This window comes from Triturus cristatus, chromosome 1_1 (assembly GCF_964204655.1).
Source record: "Triturus cristatus chromosome 1_1, aTriCri1.1, whole genome shotgun sequence".
In the NCBI taxonomy this organism is placed as follows: domain Eukaryota; kingdom Metazoa; phylum Chordata; class Amphibia; order Caudata; family Salamandridae; genus Triturus; species Triturus cristatus.
Window position 1 is genome coordinate 1,086,288,010 of NC_140579.1, and position 13,765 is coordinate 1,086,301,774.

The following is a 13,765-nucleotide window of genomic DNA, read 5'->3' on the forward strand; positions in this document are numbered from 1 at the left end:
GCCAAATGACCTGTGAGTCTGCTCCAATTGATGCATTTCCCTTAGTGTGGGGCTGAGTAATAAAGGTGTCCGTCACATTCCAAGGTGCCTCATCTCTGTCAATGCAGGTCTCTTGTCACTTTGCATGCGGCATATCTGGCATAGTTGTGGAAGATTATGCATAGGAGTCCATGTGTAGTTTACCAACATGCATGCAGTTGCTCATGGATTAGGCTCCCTATTGGGCATGAAGTACATGGTCGTGTATGTTTTTTGGCATGTTGGTCCACACAATGGGCCATCAACACCTGCTGAGGGTGTGTCTCCTTTGCGCAGGTCGGCCTTCAGTTTCCTGATCCGGTGTCATGCTTCTTTGGTGATTGTGCATGCATTGTCTCTGGGTGTGCCATGTGACACTGGACACTCCTTACTTTACACACGCGCCTGTTGCAGTTGTCCTTCTGACATCCTAGTCTTTGTGTGCAAATTCTGGCATTTGGCAAGGAGATGCCGCCTGCTGCTGCGGCCCCTGCAGCAAGGGCCCACAGAGTATCCAGATTTGGCAACACACACGCCTCCAAGATGCTCCTCACTTACTCCCTCCACCCATTCATTTGGCTGTCCTCAGCTTGTCTATGCCACTGTTGCCACCACGCGGTGCCAAAGGCTGGACCATCAGCACATGCTAGGTGCACATTGCACCACCATCCTGTCCTTGCATAACCCACATCACACTACAGTCTGATGTGGCAGCCACACTCCGAGCTATGTCCATCCGCACATCTAACTCCTGCTGTCAGACATACCCTGGGCACACACACGACACCTTTGCATGCTGAGTGTGCAACTCCAAGTGCCTACACTGTGCTGCCCCGCCTTCCAGGCCCTGTCACACCAACCAGGTCACGTCCATAATACTCCCCACCGGCTCTGTAGCCCAGCAAGGGCATGGCAGTGGGACTCAAGGCTTCAGCATGTAGTATGGTGTATGGCACAGGTATCATCTCCCAGCATGTCAATCTACAGACTGTCCAGGACCCCCCTCTGCACCATCACATGCGCACAGCACCTCATCATCAGCTCGTATGCCATTGACAGCCAGGTGCTCCTCACCCTCAACAAAGACACAGACATTGGCAGTTCCATCATTCAAGTATGCATGAGATCCATTGATGAATGGCTGAACACAAGCCACCTGAGGCTGGACTTGTACAGGACTGAGGTGATCATCTGAGGATTGTCCCCTTCCAGCTGGCTCAAGTGCTTGTGTCCCACCCGCAAGAGCCCTGCACAAGCACCCAGTGACCACACACACAAGATGGTGTGCCTCATGTTTGGCTCGCTCACATTTACCATGCTAGTCCACAGCATCTGTACCTCATGCTGCAACGACCTCTGCATTATGCACATGATCCACAGATAGATCGACGACGTTGCCCTGTGTGTGAGAGAGAGACAATGTTAATGGTGTTTCATGCGACATCTATGTTTCATACATATTCAAGTTGACACAGTTCCTCCAGGTAGTTGGATGTGCCTAGCATTCCTCTCAATGTCCACTTGGGGATGGGGATGTTGCGGGGGACAGATTGGGATGTTCTCCTGAGTGTTTGACCTGTAGATTGTTAGCTATGATGCTTAGTTGGCTATGGTTAGGTCTTGTTGTGTCACATGTCCATTGTGGGAGTGTGTAAATCCGTTGCCTGCCCCGGGGGTGTGTGCTTGTGTTAGGGGGTGGGGGGGTGTGACCGGGCCTGCTGTTGTGTGTAGTGTGAGTTGTCATTGAGTCTCCCAGGTGATGTGTCTGTCCCCTCATGGTGCATGCTGGCATGACAGTGAGTGTGAGTTCCTGTGCTAGATACCTGTGCTTGTGGAGTTGGTGTTTGAGTGTACAGTGGTCCCAGGAGGGCCTTGTGCTGCATACAGCAGGGCCAGGTGTCAGCTACCTTGTCAGTACTTTGCCAGTCCCTGTGCATTGTGCATGGGTATGTACCTATGCCATATGGGCTGAGGGCATTGGTGTCTGCGTCTCATTTTCACAATGTGTTGTGTGGGGCCCACCCTCCCCGCCTCCCGGACATCCAGTCTTGTGTTTGTGGTTGTTGTAGCCTTGGACATGGCCTTGCCTTGATTTGTGAAGGGTGCATGGAGACGTTAGTGGCATGAGCATGGTTTTTGAGTGTGGTTGTATGCGGTGAGTGCTTGGGGGAAGTTGCGTGCATTTGGTGTATATGTGGGGTGGACCCCATTGCCCCCATGTTACGTAAGTTGTTTGTGTACTCACCAGGCTCTGCGACTCCTTCGACTCCGTGTACTCCCACCGGCGGTAGCAGGGCCATCACCTTCTCCTCCCAGGGATGGTAGTGTATGGGTCTGCGGGGCGGCCCACCTCCAGTGATGTTACTCTGGGCATATTCTTCGTTCATTTTCCTCTTGACCGCCCTGCGCAGATCGTACCACCTGGCTTGGCATTCATGCCTGGTCCTTCGGATGGGTGCAACAGCATTCACCTTATCGACAATCCTCTGCCACATGGCAGATTTTTAAGCTATGCTGGTCTGTCTGACCAATGTTCCAAACAGCTGTGGCTCGACTCTGATGACTTCGTTGACAAGGAGGTCCAGCTCCACCGTTGTGATCTTTGGATTCTTGTCTGTGGGCATGGTGTGGGGTGTGGATGTGGGTGTGGATGGTTGTGGGTGTGTGGGTGTAAATGTGACGGTGTGTGTGAGAATGTGAAGAGGGGGATGTTTGTGAAGGAGGTTGTGTGAAGGTGTGTGAGTGAAGGTGTAGTGAAGGTATCAGTAATGTAGAGTTTTTTCTCTGTGGGGTCTGGCAGCAGTGGGTCTGTTGCAAAGGCTCATGGGTTGTGTGTGTGGGCCCTTTTTATTGGTCCATTTTTGGGTGTGGCTGTGTTTGAATTTTGGTGGGTGTGTTATAAGAGGTGGTTGTGATTTGGTCCTTTGTTTGCCTGTTTGGATGTGCCAGGTCAGTCATTGAGATGTATTTTGTCATGTAGACGTGTTTTGTGGTGGTGTGCGAGTCGAATTGACCCTCCTTGTGCTGTTTTACAGTGTCCTGGTTCTGTAAGAGTCTTTTTCGCGTAGGTACGGTCCGTACATACGCGATGGTGGGTGAGGGTGCTGGGGTACGGTGTTGGAGTGCGGCGCATACATGCAGTGGGGGTACGGTGCGTACACGTGCGGGCCTGGGGTACGGCGCGTACATGTGGAGGTACGGCGCGTACATGGGGGGGGGAATGCGCGTACATGGGGGGGAAGGCGTGTACATGGGGGAGTACGGCGCGTACATGGGGGGGTACGGCGCGTACAGTTGCGGGGCTGGGGTACAGTGCAGACAGGGGGGGTAAGGCGCATACATGGGGGGTACGGCACGTAAATGAGGGGGTACGGCGCGTACATGCGGAGGTACGGCGCGTACATGTGGGGTACGGCGCGTACATTGGGGGGTACGGCGTGTACAGTTGCGGGGCTGGGGTACAGTGCAGACAGGGGGGTAAGGCGCGAACATGGGAGGGGTACGGCGCGTACATGCGGGGGTACGGCACGTACATGCGGAGGTACGGCGCGTACATGGGGGGTACGGCGCATACATGGGGGGTACAGCACGTACAGTTGCGGGGCTGGGGTACAGTGCGGACAGGGTGGTGTACGGTGCTGACATATTTCGGGGTGGGGGGGCTGTACGGCTCGTACACGGGCATAAGTTTACCCGTGTACATGTGTGCTACTGCGTTGGCTCCGTACGGGCCATTTTACGTGCGATTGTGTATTCGGACGGACGGTCGGGATCGTACTTGCGCGCTCGGACTTGAGTTTTACGATTTGCACGTAAAAATGTCCGGCTCACTCTCGTACACTTTTCCCAACGATATTCGGACGTAAAAACTTTCCGACGCACTCTCGTACACTTTTACCGACGCTATTTGTAGTTATTTTTCACGTACGAATCGTACTTGGCCGTTTGTACGGTACTTGTACAACTCGTACGTAAAAAAATACGGATACGGGTCGTACGCAAATTATTTTTAACGGATCGGAATCGGCACCAAAATGTCACATAATTAATATAATTATCAATTAATATAAATTAATTACCAATTAATAATTAATTAACAATAAATTAATTATCAATACCAATAAATACAAATTAATTACAAAATAATATTTAATTAACAATAAATTAATTATCAATACCCAAAAATAAAAATTAATAATTACTATTAAATTACTTCCCACACTATTCCCATTTAAACCTAGAACTCGCTTGAACAATAATTAATACAATTAGTATAATTATCAATTAATCAATTAATAAAAATGAATTACCAATTAATAATTAACAATAAATTAATCATCAATACCAATAAATAACATTTAATATTGACTTAATTACAATTAAAATACATCTCACCCTAATCCCCTATAAACCCACAACACACTCCTAACATATTCACAAATTAATTGTTAATAATTAATAACTAATTCATATTGTTTACACAATAAACATAATTACCAATAAATTATCAATATATAATTAATTACTAATTAATTAATTAACACAATTAACAATATAAATGATTAAATACAAAATTAATAATTAATTATTTTTTTAATTAATTAATTTTAATTAACTTACTTTCCACCCTATTCTCCTTTAAACCCACAACCCGCTACGGAATAAAATTACACAAAAATTAATTAATGTATAACTAATTAATTCAAAAAAATTCTCAATTAATATATTATAATTAAATTACTTCACACCCTATTCCCCTATAAACCCACAACGCGCTACGGAACTAAAATACACAAAAATAATTTTACAAAAAATTCATTGTTTTAAAAAAAATTCCAAAAAACATTACAAACATAATATATACTTTTAACACATATACTAACACTTAAAACACCCCCCAAAAAATCGATATTTTTAACAACTCTATTATGACTGATGATATTACTAACTTTGATATTATTTAAAACGATATTTCTTACCTGCATTTCGATATTCTGCACCACTATATTTTTGTACGTCGATATTTTGGCAACTCAATATTTATAATTCGATATTTAGACTGTTCACCCTTTTGAATGTGATATCTTTACTTGCATATGCAGGATTTTTGGTGATTTATTCTGATAAATATTTGTTATTTTTCTAAACTGGTGTGGTGTCCTTTCGTAGTGTTTTTACTGTTACTGTGTTTGTTTGTACAGAAATACTTTACAAATGCTTTACAATTGCTTTGACTGCTCCAGCCACACTACCAAGGGAGTGAGCAGGGGTTATCTGAGCTATATAATCACCCAACCCTGACTAGAGTGAGGATCTCGACTTGGACAGGGTGCAAACTACTGTCTGACACTGTGGGGTCCATTAGGATGTAGGGCGGAAAAACACCCCGACCGCCATGGAAGCGGAAAACAACCGCCCGCCGGCTCCGTGGGAAAACCGGCGGCCAAAATAGCATTAACCACCAAAAGAATCCGACCGTGACGGTACGAGGCACATAACCACCCGCCGCAAGTATAGTGGAGACACCGCCTGGAAATTAGTTTATCCCCGACGGTCACGCGGTACGTACCGCCGTCTCCGACCGCCACGGTCACACAATGGGATGAATGGGAGACCCAGCGGAAGAGCTGAAGCACAGCCACCGCGGGGGACGAACAATCAAAAATATGGCAGACGAAGCCAAAACCCCAGAAGAAGGCCAAAAAGTGCACACAGAAAACTAGACATGCCTCCCAAATACACAAAACACGCCCCAATGACACAACCACATGGCAAAACGAAAAATACAAATCCCAGGACAACACACCTGTCTGCAACACCCCAATTGGACACACCCACATAGCTGAGTATAAAACCAGCCCCTTCCCTGACCACAATTCTCTGCAAAACTCCAGGCGAGAAGGTACACATACCCCAGCTAACAGGAGAGGCAAAGGACACAACGTCACCAGCCACACCACACACAGCACCACCACCACCTCCAAACCAGCACAACTAACCTCTCAGCACAACACACACGATACACAGCACAACCACAATCACCACTCACACTCCTGCAGCCACAATCACTTTGCACACCACACACCATGGCCACACAGAAAATGCCCACATTCACTGAGAGTGAGTTGAAGGTCATGGTAGATGAGATAGTCAGAGTGGAACCACAGCTTTTTGGTACCCTGGTCCAACAGACACCATTAGCCACAAGGACACAAATGTGGGCTAGGATAGTCCAAAGGGTCAATGCAGTAGGGACCACCCCAAGATCAAAAAAAGGAGATCATGAAGCGGTGGCATGATCTGAAGAGGGTGGTCAAGGAGAGGAGGAGCAAGAACCGTGAGCTGGCTCAGAGGACTGGCGGTGGCCCTCCCACTCCACCAAAACCATTCACACAATGGGAGGAGAAGGTGCTTGCCATACTGCATCCAGAGAGTCTCACAGGAGTAGCCGGGGAGTGGAGGCTGGTAAGTACAAACAAATGACTACCGCCACTCTGCAATGTACTGCCTTGCACAACTACAAAGCTACACCACCTAGGACACATACCATCCATCTGCACCACACACTCACAAAAACATGGCTCACAAATCCAACATTCACCCACTCCCATTCACCCCAAACATAGCTAACAACATAACCATGGGGGCATGTGTACAGGCAGACAGCACTACAATAACACCTGAGCAGGATGGATCCCTCCCCCACCCCACCCAGGAGCAGTTGGAAGCCATTGCAGTGTACCAAACAAACTTACAGGTAGGCAGCCATCTTCACAATGAGGGTGTTTGTGTCTGGGAGGGCTGCACTACTACTCCCACCATGCTCCCTGTCCTACACCCCAGCAGGATGGATCCCTCCCCCACCCCACCCAGGAGCAGTTGGAAGCCATTGCAGTACACCAAACAAACTTACAGGTAGGCAGCCATCTTCATAATGAGGGTGTTTGTGTCTGGGAGGGCTGCACTACTACTCCCACCATGCTCCCTGTCCTACACCCCAGCAGGATGGATCCCTCCCCCACCCCACCCAGGAGCAGTTGGAAGCCATTGCAGTACACCAAATAAACTTACAGGTAGGCAGCCATCTTCACAATGAGGGTGTTTGTGTCTGGGAGGGCTGCACTACTACTCCCACCATGCTCCCTGTCCTACACCCCAGCAGGATGGATCCCTCCCCCACCCCACCCAGGAGCAGTTGGAAGCCATTGCAGTACACCAAACAAACTTACAGGTAGGCAGCCATCTTCACAATGAGGGTGTTTGTGTCTGGGAGGGCTGCACTACTACTCCCACTATGCCCCCTGTCCCACACCTCAGCAGGATGGAGCCCTCCCCCACCCAGGAGCAGTTGGAAGCCATTATAGTACACCAAAGAAACTTACAGGTAGGTAGCCAGTACGTGCACCCACCCATTTTTCACAAATTAAATGGTGCCATTTGACAACACCAGCCCTCACATTGCACAAAGAGGCATACCTACCCCATTCCAATGCACAGTGTGCACACAGGTAAGCCAAGGAAACTGTCACAACCACCAAAATGTGACACACCAATGCACAAGTAGAAGAATGCCTGGGCACATTCATGCACAGCAACTAGTTACATGTGCATCACCATGGGGCAAGTGCAAAAAGAACCATTAGAAAAATGTGAAAGCATGTGTGGTGGCACAAATCAAGATATGCACATGACAGGACAAAGGGATGCAGGACATGACAATGGCCAGTCCATGGCCAGATGTGACGTCTGTTAGGTCAGACAACTAAACCATGAATCCACATTTAAACACATGTTATGCCAAGCCCTAGATGGCAAAAAGTCCCAGTAAACCTCAATTGGACACGTTTCGCATGGTATGCCTTGACACCTCGCACCATGGACAAGTAATGCTTGTACCACTGTATCATGTCAGGGAGCACAGTACTGCACACAGTCAACAATGTGATGATATGTCAATTGTGCAGTGTATAAAAAGTGAATGACACACAACTAACACAAAGCTTGCCGGGTGCACTGCAATGACCATTTCACATCTGACCCACAGGTGACCAAGACCCTACTGCCGAGGACAACACCAGCCACCTGCAGAGCCAGTCTCCACCCCTGGTACAAGGACTCTCGGATGTTGACTCCCAGGATTCCGTGGACGATGAGCTCGAGGCTGGCCCATCCTGTGTGCCAGGGAGCAACAGGTCCCAGGACCCCAGCGTCCCCCCTACCACATCTGGGCAACAACAACTCCACATCAGACTCCTGCTGTCACGGCCTGTGCGGCCACTGCCACTGCCACCACCACCACCAGTGCTGCCTGCAACACCCTCCCTGTCCCAGAGGATGCCGAGCACACACCACCCATGGAGGAGGGCAGGGAGAGGATGCGGGTGCCTACCGTGGTGAGGCAACAGGTCCGTGGCAGCAGGGCAGGTGGGAGGGGCAGGGTCACCCAGGGACACCAGGAGGCTGGGACCCACTCCCTGGAACACATCACAAGAGTCCTGGGTGCATACGAACAGGCCCAGGGACGAACGGGCCGGTCGGACGATCTGTTGCACGAGCTCATCCTGCTGATGAGGTCCATTGACAGATGCATGGGACAAATCGTGGACCTCTTGGGCCAGCAAGTGGCGGTACTGAGGGACAGGCATGCGCCCCAGACAACACCTCCGCCTCCCTCCGGTGGGCTGCACAATGACAGTTCACCATCCTCCCCTGCGCCCACAGAGAGGGGTGAGTCCTCAGACCCCACTGGCCCTGCAGCAGGGCCCCCCCTGCCAAACGACGAAGGGGCAGTCCCAAGAAGATCCTGGGAGTATCTGGAGGCCAAGCACCTGCCTGACGCCAGTCACGGAGCCAGCCATGATGGCAACCCTCTCCACCACTGCATTGACTCTTTGGACTGACCTTCCCCACACTGCCTTGTGGATGGCATCTGCCTGTTGCACTGGGTCACCACAGCAATGTGGTGACTACTCAACCATCTCATCTACCACGACTGTCCACTCACTCCCCCCCAATGGAAATGTACACCCCCCATGCATCTCACCATAGTAAATAAAATATCCTCACACACATGTTGTTGTGTCTGCTCCGTCTTTATTGCAGGGTGTACAGTCTTCAACGTGATCACAATGAACCAGGACCATGGGCTGTATTTAGGCAAGGAGAAGTTGAAGGCACCTAGGGAAACACAATAGAACAACTGTCACTGGTCTGGGTGTGGCATCACAGACATCACACAAGCCCTAACACCAGGATAACCCAACATGCACATGTCACAATGGCCCCCAAGTGTCAACATACACGTCCCGTTGATGATCCCAAATGACATGTCCTAGAAAAATTTCCAAACACCACTGAGTCTACAACTGGCTGATGCTACAATTCTCACATGCCCCTTCGCGACAACAGCAATATCATCAGACAATGGGTATGTTGCACATTGACACCCACAGTTAAGTGAAGTAGCGGGTGATGAGCTGTTCACGCAGGTCAACACCTTCCTACTCTCCACTGTCCTCATCACTGGACACGGCTTGGTTTGCAGGCTGGGGCCTTGCGTCCTCACCATCATCCAGGAACAGGGGAATCTCCTTGTGAATGGCTAGGTTGTGGAGCATGCAGCATGCCACAAGAATCTGACACACCTTCCCGGGCGAGTATGCCAGTGCACCTCCGGTCTTGTCCATGCACCAGAAACGTGACTTGAGCAGGCCAAATGTACGCTGCACCACACGACTTGTCCTCCCATGGGCCTCATTGTAGCGGACTTCAGCTGGGGACCTGGGATTCCGCAGTGGGCTCAGCAACCTGGGACCGTTGGGATATGCAGTCACCTAGGTATGACAAACACAAATAGACATTGCAATGTCGCAGAGTCTCAGGGGAGCAGGTCACACACACAGCACGCCACATGACTAGGCATACTCACCCACAATCCATGCACGCTCTGGAAGAAGATTAGCCCTCAGCTGGGGCACTATGCTGTTCGTCAGGCTGTAGGAGTCGTGGGCCGAGCCTGGGAATTTGGCACACACCTGCGAGATGGTCATATCTGCCAGGCACACCACCTGCACATTGATGGAGTGGTAATGCTTGCGATTGCGGTAAATGTGCTCACTTGCCTGTGGTGGCACAAGAGCGACATGGGTGCAATCAATGGCCCCAACAACATTGGGGATGTGTCCAAGGGGATAGAAGTCTCCCTTCACAGCTGGCAATTCAGCACCCCTGGGGAAATGGATGTATCTGTCCTTGTATAGCATCATGGCGGACAGTACATCACGCAGCACCATGCTGAACATCGGTTGTGACATCCCACCAGCGCTGGCCACAGTCTCCTGGACCGATCCAGGGGCAAAAAAATGCAGGGCTGCCATCACCTTCTAAGTAGGGGTGAAAGCTGTTGGATATGTCCTGCGTGGCTGCAGGTGCGGCTCCAACAGATCACAAAGGGTTTTCAGGGTGGCTCTGTCCAGGCAGCATTTGCGTATGGCCGCAACATCCTCCATGTCCTCCAGCACCATCAAGTGACGAATCAAATTTGGCCTCCTCCTATTGGAGATGATAGTGGACACATGTCAATACAATACACAAAGAGATTTGCACAGCATATCACGTTCTGGATGACACAACGACAACAATGACAGACATCTATAGTGACTAACAGACCAGCTTACATGGAGGGACACCTTCAGCTACACAAAGGGCACACGTGTCAACTTACACAAGACATGTACCTCAAACACCACCTTTGGCTATGTGAATGCACATAGGGATATGGCCACAGTACACATGTGCACGCCTGGGAGTCTAGCATCCAGCATATGTGTAACTAATCAAAACCACTGTCTCCTACCTAGTTGCTGTACCGGTCACACCTTAATGTGTCATTACAACCTGGCACACATCCACCACACAATGACCACAGTCGGCGTTGGAATGATGAATGTGTTCATGAGCAGACATGAGAGGCAATGCTAAATAGATCAACATTCATCGAGAAGAGCATTGCTGTGATTGTCACTGGACCTCAACACATTGACATGTGTACACATTGTACAGTCCAGGACTACACTGTCCTGCCTACCCCAACATCAAATCCTTAAGTGACATGTGAGTGGGTACAGACAATTGTACGTTACACACACACAAACATGGCATGTGTAGCCATCAGTGGAGTAAATTGAACATTGGCATTGTGTGCCCAATGATGTGCCACTGAACATGTTTGCACTATGCACTGTTGATGTTTGACAGATGACCATCGCCATTGTATGGCACCCATATCGCGGTGACTACCGCCTGGCACCGGCGGTGTGTCACCAGCACCCCCATTCACACAAGTGCAGAAGTTATAGGCATGGAGACATGTGGAAATGGCGGTTTGGAATGCTCCGCCGCCAGAATGGGGGTGCCTCGTGTCAATGCATGGCACCCATTTGGCGGTAGCTATCGCCTGGACCCGGCAGTGTGTCACCAGTACCCCCATTCACACAAGTGCAGTAGTCATAGGCATGGAGACATGTGGAAATGGTGGTTGGCATGCTCCACCGCCAGAATGGCAGTGCCTTGTGTCAATGCATGGCACTCATTTGGTGGTAGCTACCGCCTGGCACCGGTGGTGTGTCACCAGCACCCCCATTCACACAAGTGCAGTAGTCATAGGCATGGAGACATGTGGAAATGGCGGTTGGCATGCTCTGCCGCCAGAATGACGGTGCCTCGTGTCAATGCATGGCACCCATTTGGTGGTAGCTACCGCCTGGCACCGGCGGTGTGTCACCAGCAACCCCATTCACACCACTGAAGTAGTCATAGGCATGGAGACATGTGGGAATGGCGGTTGGCATGCTCTGCCACCAGAATGGCCGTGCCTCGTGTCAATGCATGGCACCCATTTGGCGGTAGCTACCGCCTGGCACCGGCGGTGTGTCACCAGCACCCCCATTCACACAAGTGCAGTAGTCATAGGCATGGAGACATGTGGAAATGGCGGTTGGCATGCCCCGCCACTAAAATCGTGATACGCACACCGGGCCCCTGCGGTGTTACACCGCCATGGAGCTCGCCCTAGAGCCAATGCGAAGCTCGATAGCGGTGGCATGATGCAATTTTGCAGATCACAGTATGCGTGCTCCGCCACCGCGGAGGCAGTCATTGGCTGCATTTGAAAGATGCACCATCGTGGTAGCGTACTCCGGGCCCCAGCGTTGTTTCACCGCCATGGAGCATGCCCTTACAGACAATGGGAGCCAGGATTGTGGTGACATGATGCAATTTTGAAGATCGCGGAAGGCATGCTCCGCCACCGCGGAGGCGGTCATTGGCTACATTTGAAAGATGCACCATCGCGGTAGAACACCCCGGGTCCCAGTGTTGTATCACTGCCATGGAGCATGCCCTTACAGCCAATGGGAGCCATGATTGTGTTGACAAAATGCAATTTTGAAGATTGCGGTAGGCGTGCTCCGCCACCGCAAAGGTGGTCATTGGATGCATTTGAAAGAGGCAGACATGGACCACAAATTGCTGCAGCTTGGCACCTTTGAAACGACCCCAGGGGGCTATATATGTGGGAGTGAGCCTCACATTGCCACTGCTCACAGAGCCTGCTGCCTGAGACCCCTCACCTGCTGCTGCCTCCAGGGACTGCTGCCTGAGACCCCTCACCTGATGCTGCCTCCAGGGACTGCTGCCTGAGATCCCTCACCTGATGCTGCCTCCAGGGACTGCTGCCTGAGACCCCTCACCTGCTGCTGCCTCCAGGGACTGCTGCCTGGGGACCCTCGCCACCAAAATCCCCTGCTGTTGTCTCACATCCACAGTGATGGCAAGGACAGAGAAGATCCGTGCCAGTCCCTTCATGAGCGAGGAGCTGGAGGTCCTGGTGAACAAGGTGCTCACACAGTACCCAAGGCTATATGGTGCCCCAAATGTCGTGGTGAGTCTTCAACAGTGGTGTGGTAGGACAGGGGGGCCACACATGTAGTGGACTGATGCAGTATGTGCCTGGGAGTGTGGGGTAGTGTCATGCACTGCCTGACATGCTGTCTCCAATGAGATGGTGTGTGTACCCAATGCCACAGCTTTCCCTCCCTGCACATGTAAGTATGAGTGACCTGTGTTGTGTTGTCAGCCATACAGTGACACAGAAGGTTGTTCATGCTGTAGTCAGGACAGTGATTGCTTGGCTGGATGGCTGTGTGTGCCCCTGTAGTCCATCTCAGTGTGAGCCCAGCTGGACAGCACAGTCCCTTTCTACAAAGACAAGGACACATCACTTCACTTACAGAGTATGACATCAGTCTTTTCATATTGCACTCAAGCTATGGGCCATCTCAGCACTGTAGATTGCACACAACCGCCCTTGTGAAGGGTATTTTGTATTTGTGAGATCATGTCCCTCAATGTGACATCCATGACACAGTTATCTATTCACACGGCAGGGACATTGAGGACTGCGCAGTCTTGGACACAGTGGGTCACCAACCAAACACAGGTTGATATGTGATGTATGTGTTGTTCAACCCAACAATTGACTGGAGATGTGGGCAGGCAGGTTTCAGTGCTGGCATCCTGCATGTGTGTGAGATGTGCAGGGACTGTGTTCCCCTTCACACCTGCATGCTTTAACATCAGCTTTTCCCATGCAGGGGTCCCATGTGAGCTGTACTATAGTCTCTGATTGACCTATCATTGGATATGTGATGATGTTGTATCTTGCTGCCATACTGATAGATGTCGGTAC